This window comes from Chroicocephalus ridibundus, chromosome Z (genome assembly GCF_963924245.1).
Source record: "Chroicocephalus ridibundus chromosome Z, bChrRid1.1, whole genome shotgun sequence".
NCBI lineage: Eukaryota > Metazoa > Chordata > Aves > Charadriiformes > Laridae > Chroicocephalus > Chroicocephalus ridibundus.
In genome coordinates, this window is record NC_086316.1 from 88,999 (window position 1) to 95,210 (window position 6,212).

Sequence of the window (6,212 nt, forward strand, 5' to 3'; positions counted from 1 at the left end):
TAAGATGGTTTTCCTATTTGTACTTGCTTTAGTGTTTTTCTTATGATTTTCATTGGTGGTACCTGGATATGTTCTGGTGCAGCATGTACAGCTGTTTCAGTGTCCTTGTTCCTCAGCAGCAAGCTGAGGTGTCTGTGTCCCGGTTATCATTGTTGTTTGTTTATGCTGCAGTAGTGTGTTGGTGTTTTGGGCCAGAATTTGAGTATAAGCCAAGCAAGAACACTCACAGAATGCGTGATCCAACACATTTAGTTTTCCCTAAAAAACTGTGAGGGACACCCTGCGGTGGTGGGGGTGACTGGGGATGGTGCGGTGTTGCTGGGAATGCTCAGATCCGCTGTGGTGTGTGATGGAGAGTTGGGCGGATGCTCGAGTTGCCCTCTGAGCAGGGTGCCCACGCTTGCACCAGCTGCCCAGCGCCGGGTCTCTTGCGCTCTGGCCCAGCCCCACTGTCTGTCAAATGCAGCTGCATCGTAAAGCCCTTTGCAGCAGGGTTGAACAGCTGGCAAGGCCTACAGCCTGGGCACTGCAAGACCACAACTTCTTACAGTAATGGAGCATTACAAAGGGTGAAACAGTCTTTCGGTACCAAACCCTTTCCAGTGGTTCTGGCATAAAATTGCTGTTTGCTTCAGACCTCCAGAAGGCCTGATTCTGGTGCCATTGATTGTTCTGCAGGAGAGGAGGTGACTTTGCTTGGAAGAAGGCCGACTGGCAGAAAAAAAAGGCTTTGAATTTATTCTTTGTGCTCCTTTGCTGAAGGAGATCTGTTAGGGCCACCGCTGGATGTCCGTGTGATGTTGCTCTGTGCAGATTGGTGGGAAATGCCTTTTAAGTTTGGGAGATGCTGCAGGTTGGTGCAGATGGGCTGATCCATGGCTGGTGAGGGCTGCAAGGAGGAGGAGTGGCTGTGGCCTGCAGCTGAGATGGTGCATAGAAGTGGGGCAAGGGGACATGACGCTTGCTGTGTGCCCACACAACAGCTTAGGGCTACAGCCAGGAATGGGTCTTGGGTTTCCTTTCCCAGAGCACTTACTGCCCTGCTAATGGAGCAGCAAGTGGCTTACAGCGATAGAGGTGCCTGAGTCCTGTCAGAAAAGCAGGAATAGCTGAGGAAAAGTCCTCCCTCCGCAGGCTGACAAGGTAATACGTGTCCTTCCAAATAACAAACTCCTCCTTCCTCTCTCCCCAGCTTCTGCCTCTCCTAGCCTCAGGGGGGCTCTGGAGCTGGCCCTGGGTGGCATATAGCAGCACCAAGGAAGAGAATGCTGCAAGACCTATTGGGCGGTACCCGGTACCCAATAAGAAGGACATGCCGTATGACATGGTGGAGCTCATGGAGGAAGTAGAAATGAAGGTAGAGGAGTTCTGCTGCAAAACTCCATCTGTGGAAAGGGTCCAAAGTCCAAGTCGGTCATACACCCTAAGAGAGCAGTTCTGGTCCAGTTAGGTCTAACACAAACCTAATGGGAGACTGAGATGAGCAGCACTTCTTTAGAAGCTCCTTCCAGTCTACAGGATGGGAATTTTACTGGAAATCCTGCAGTGTGTTGGCAGGATTGTAAGTCTCCCTGGTTCCATGAGACTAGTGCGTTTTTTCAGATGGCATCTTGTGCACGGAATTAGCTGGAACGCTGACATGTATTTGTTTTTCTGGGACAGCATCTGTGTTTACTTGAGACGCTATTAGGAGTGTTTTTAACACTTTTAATGGAGAGAAAAAAAAGAGCTGTTTTGATTACAGTATTAAAAGGCTTAGGGGGTATTCCTGCTTTTGAGCTTTGACTTTTTTTTTCTCCAAAGCTAAACAGGGAGCACAGTGGCAGAACAGTAAGCCTAATGCATAACTGTGTATAAGGGGAAAAAGAGGGAATTGGACAAGAATTTCCTTCCCTGCTGCTGCAGAGAAGGAATGCCACACAGTCCTTCCTGAGAGCTAAAACACCAGCAGCCACAGCTCCACAGAGACTTCTCTCTTCCAAGAGCTCGTCTCAGGAGAGTGCTGGTCCATGCCTCCCTGTCCTTCCTGCCAGCCCATTGAATCTGTGCTCTGCTACTGTTGCAGTGGCCCTGGTGAAGTTTGCATAAATATGATGTACAGAGGAAGAGTCAGCTCAAATGTCACATGCTGTGACGCAAACCCCTGTGTGTGCTGAAGGGGTCAGCACAGACCTATGTGCTAGGATCCCATCAAACTAGCAGCCTTGGATATCCAAACAGGGCTGCCAACCTCTGTTGCCAGAGGTTCCTCAGTAAAGTAATGGGTTGTGGACAAAGAGGGAGGAGCCTCCCCTTGGTTAACGAACAATAACCAGATGGGTAAGACAGGAGGAAGGCACAGGCAGTGTGTGGCAATGGAGGGAGGTTGCCAGAGGACTCTGTGACATATGGGCAACTCTACTTTTCCATGAACACCCTCAAGAACAGCAGCTGGTAGGCTGGTGGAGCTTGCAGGCAGTGAGCACAATCACAGCAAACACAGACTGTTTAGAAGGGCAAGTAGGCAGCCAGGCACTGAGGCTGAACCTCTACTGATAAATACCAACTGCTGGGACCCAGGCATGGGTGGATGCTGCATCGGCTGATCGTGTGTGTGAGAGGCAGCAATCGATTCTCTGGGAAAGGCAGCCCTGCACGCCATCACAGAGATGGACCAGGCTTTAGCAGCTATCTGCTATTGGGGACAGAATGGGGAGAGTAGTAGAGCAGCACTCTTGTGCCCACATATACACCCACTGTGTATCAGCACCTTAAACAGCATGCCTGTTCAGATGGGGCCAGCCCTGTCTTGCATCCTGTGATCTCAGAGGGAAGAGGAGAGTTACAGAAGGTTTAGGATGGTCAAGTGGGCATAGCAACATCTGTGCAGGAAGATCAAGTGGAGACAGCCTCTTGGTTTGTAAAGGCGCTTGCCAATGTGACTGTGGGCATTACTGCTGTGGCTGAAGTGAGCAGGGCAATGCTATGAAACTGCAGCAACACCTCATTAAGAACCACATCATTACATGTTCAGTCCTATGCATAAATAGGCTCAAAGGGCAAAAGAATGGGTCTGCAGAGATTCCCCAGCACTGCTGTGCTAATAAATGGTTGTCTAAGCCTAGTGCATTAATGTCGCCATCTGCGTTAAGTTACAGTTCTTGACTTGTTTTTCTTTTTCCTTGAACAGGCTGGATTTCTGCCCAATGTGTTCAAAGTCATGTCTCACTGACCTGCTGAATTCAGAGCTTTTTTTGCTTATTACAACGCCATTATGCACAAAGACACAGGTAAACCATACAACCACCTCAGAACTGCCCTTCCCTTTGTAGATGTGAAACATTGCTAGAAGCGACACTTCTGACATCCTCTGATGTATTGCCTCACTGTGCCTTCTCCCAGCCCATAGTAACAGCTGGCAGAGGCTGGAATGGTGCAGCTGCTTCTGGCTTCACTCCTGTTGAATACAGCTTCATAGTCTTTAGCCTGTGGTTAGAAAGCAGCTCTCAAGCCAAGCTTTGCTGCCTCACTGCACCGTGCTCTAGGTCATGACAAAGAAAGGATGGGCTGCTGCCGAAGGGAAGATGAGCCGGAGCAGAGTGTGCTGAAAGGGCATGGACCGAGGCAGTGGTTTCATGGGCAAGGCTGCAGCCCCATACTACCAGAGCAAGGTGAGCAGGGTAGGTCTAGATTTCCCAGGCAAGTCCAAGGGGACGAGGCAGATCCGCAATCAAGCCAGGAAGTTGGCCTGGGGGTTAGTCACGTTCCAGACTGGGCACCACAGACACAGTGAGGCTCAGGCTGGGTCATAGCCATGGGCCAATCATGAAACAGCTTCCAAGGGAGGGGCAGGTCCTTGCTGAGCCTGCCTGCAGCTCTGCCTTCCCAACAGTTCTTGCCAATGAGCTGCCCATGAGCAGTGCACAGAATTTGTGTGAGGGAGGATATGCCCTCTGTGCCCTGCCACACTGCGCCAGGGACTTTGAACCCTGGGGTGTCCCTACCCTACAGCAGCAGGGAGAGGACCAAGGTGCTTGCTGTGCACTGGCATGTGGAAATGAGGGAGGGCTGGCTGCAGCAGTGCCCTGAGCAGGGCTGTAGGGAACTCTGCATGGCTCTCCAGCCTTTGAGGAAACACGGTTTGAGGTATGCGGGTTCCTCCCTCATTCTTCCCATGGTACAGGGCAATGAAGGGCCTGCTCTCCTTGCTTTTGCTCTGAAGGTACATGAGTAAAACCAGGATTTTGTAAAAATAAGCTGGTGCATGTAGTCAGCAGGAGATGAGGGCTTGGGAGGAGTGTCTCGGCAAGATCTGGAGGCAGTGAGGAGTGCAGCCTTACGCCTCTCCCACATGATATGTGCAGGCTCTGTGTGAAGCTTTCTGCTCTGCTTGTGCTGCTGGAGTGAAGCCATGCCCCTAGCTATATGAGGGTCTGTTTTTCCTTTCTCATTCCCATGCTTTCATTTTTGACTTGAAGAGTAGGACTATTTTAGATCCCGTCTTTTTCAGCATCTCTCCTGCAGCATCACGCCATTGCCACCTGCTGGCACTGAAGCAGAGCAGTAAGGCCTCTTCTGATTTTTTTACCTGGGAGGTTTTAGTAGTGTTTTTCTTGCTCTTAGAAGACACTGGTTTTATGGAAAGCAGAGGCTTTTGTGGGGAGGAAGAGACCCCGACCTTCCCTGCGAAGTGTAGTTTTAGAAAAAAAAGTGCTGCCAATTCTCTTAAAGAAGGCAAAAAGCATGAGTGCTGATACGCAGACAGGGAAGTTCCTCAGATCCTGTGCACAGTCCTCTTGTGAAGCTGTTTGTGAAAATGATGAGGATTGGTTCTGAGTATAAAAAAGCACAGCCTTCTCCACAGCTTCTTTAGAGCAGTCACAGAGCTAGATACTCTGTAGAAGTTGTGGTTTGTCTGTCTGGTGGTCACTAGAAGTTCTCAAAGCCCCAGTCCTAGCGTGCCTCGCTGTTACTTTTATTTTTTTCTTCCTGCCTTCAAAAGCTGCCAGTAAAGTTTACTTGCCGAAACCTGCTTAGCGGGTTTTAGAACATTGCACTTCTCTGTGAAGCAGCAATAAAGCATCGGAGGAAGAACAGACAACACACTCCCGAGCCATTTGCCTCCAAGACATACACAGAGAAGTACCAACTGAGCTTCCTACTCGGTGAGCAGGTAATTTTGCTTGTCTGAGTTTTCCTGTTATGCAGAATTGTTGTTTCCCTGTTGACAAAATCTCATGCCCCTCATCCTAATTGGGTGCCTCACGGGCAACTATACAGGTAAATTAGTCGCATGGATGATCATAAAGTGACAGAGTGGTTTGGGTTGGAAGGGACCTTTAAAGATCAGCTAGTCCAACACCCCCCCCTGCCTGCCATGTGGTGTTCGACACCTTTCACTAGATCAGGGTGATCAAAGGCCAGTCCAACCTGACCTTAAACACTTTAGGGGTGGGATACCCACAGCTTCTCTGGACAGCCTGTCCCAGTGTCTCATCACCGTTGTCATAAAACATTTTCTTATGTCCAATCTAAACCTACCGTCTTTCAGTTTAAAATGGCTGCCCCTCGTCCTGTCACCTAGGAGCTTTGGTTGCAGTGTCTCCTTGCACACTCTCTGGAGCTCTGTCTCCTGGGCTGTACTGCAGGCAGCTTGTACCCAGCACCGTCCCTTCCCTGTTGCCCCAGTGATTCTTGCTGTGGTGGTCATCTTTAACAGCAAAGTCTGCTAAATCTTTTGCTGTCCCTGTAGGGCGACTGAGCAAGGCAGACAAAGAGCTTGTAATTGTGGCTACAGGTGTGGTGAATAGATGTCCCTGCTGTGTGATTGCACATGGAGCACTTCATCGGATATATTCCAAGCAGCCAGCGCTGGCTGACCAGGTCAGTGGGGTGACAGCAGTGTGCACCTCGCCTCCTTCGCGTGGTCCCCTGGGAGGTGGGAATGGCCCTCTCATGTGCTTGCTTTCTTACCTGAAGTTTTGATCTTCGGTCTATATTTTGAACCTTTGATCTACGTAGTTCCCAGCAATCTTGAGCAATTTTGACATGTCTGGGACCCCAACGCAATACTTGTGCCACTAGGTTTATTGGTGAGCAGTGGCCAGTGAGGGCAGGACCCCGAGGTGGGGGTCTGTGTATCTTCATCCACCTTCCAAGAAAGATTTCGGGAGGGATGGTTGACCTGTAGAGCATTCATCCTCCTGCCCACATTCTTTGCTGTTTTAATCTGG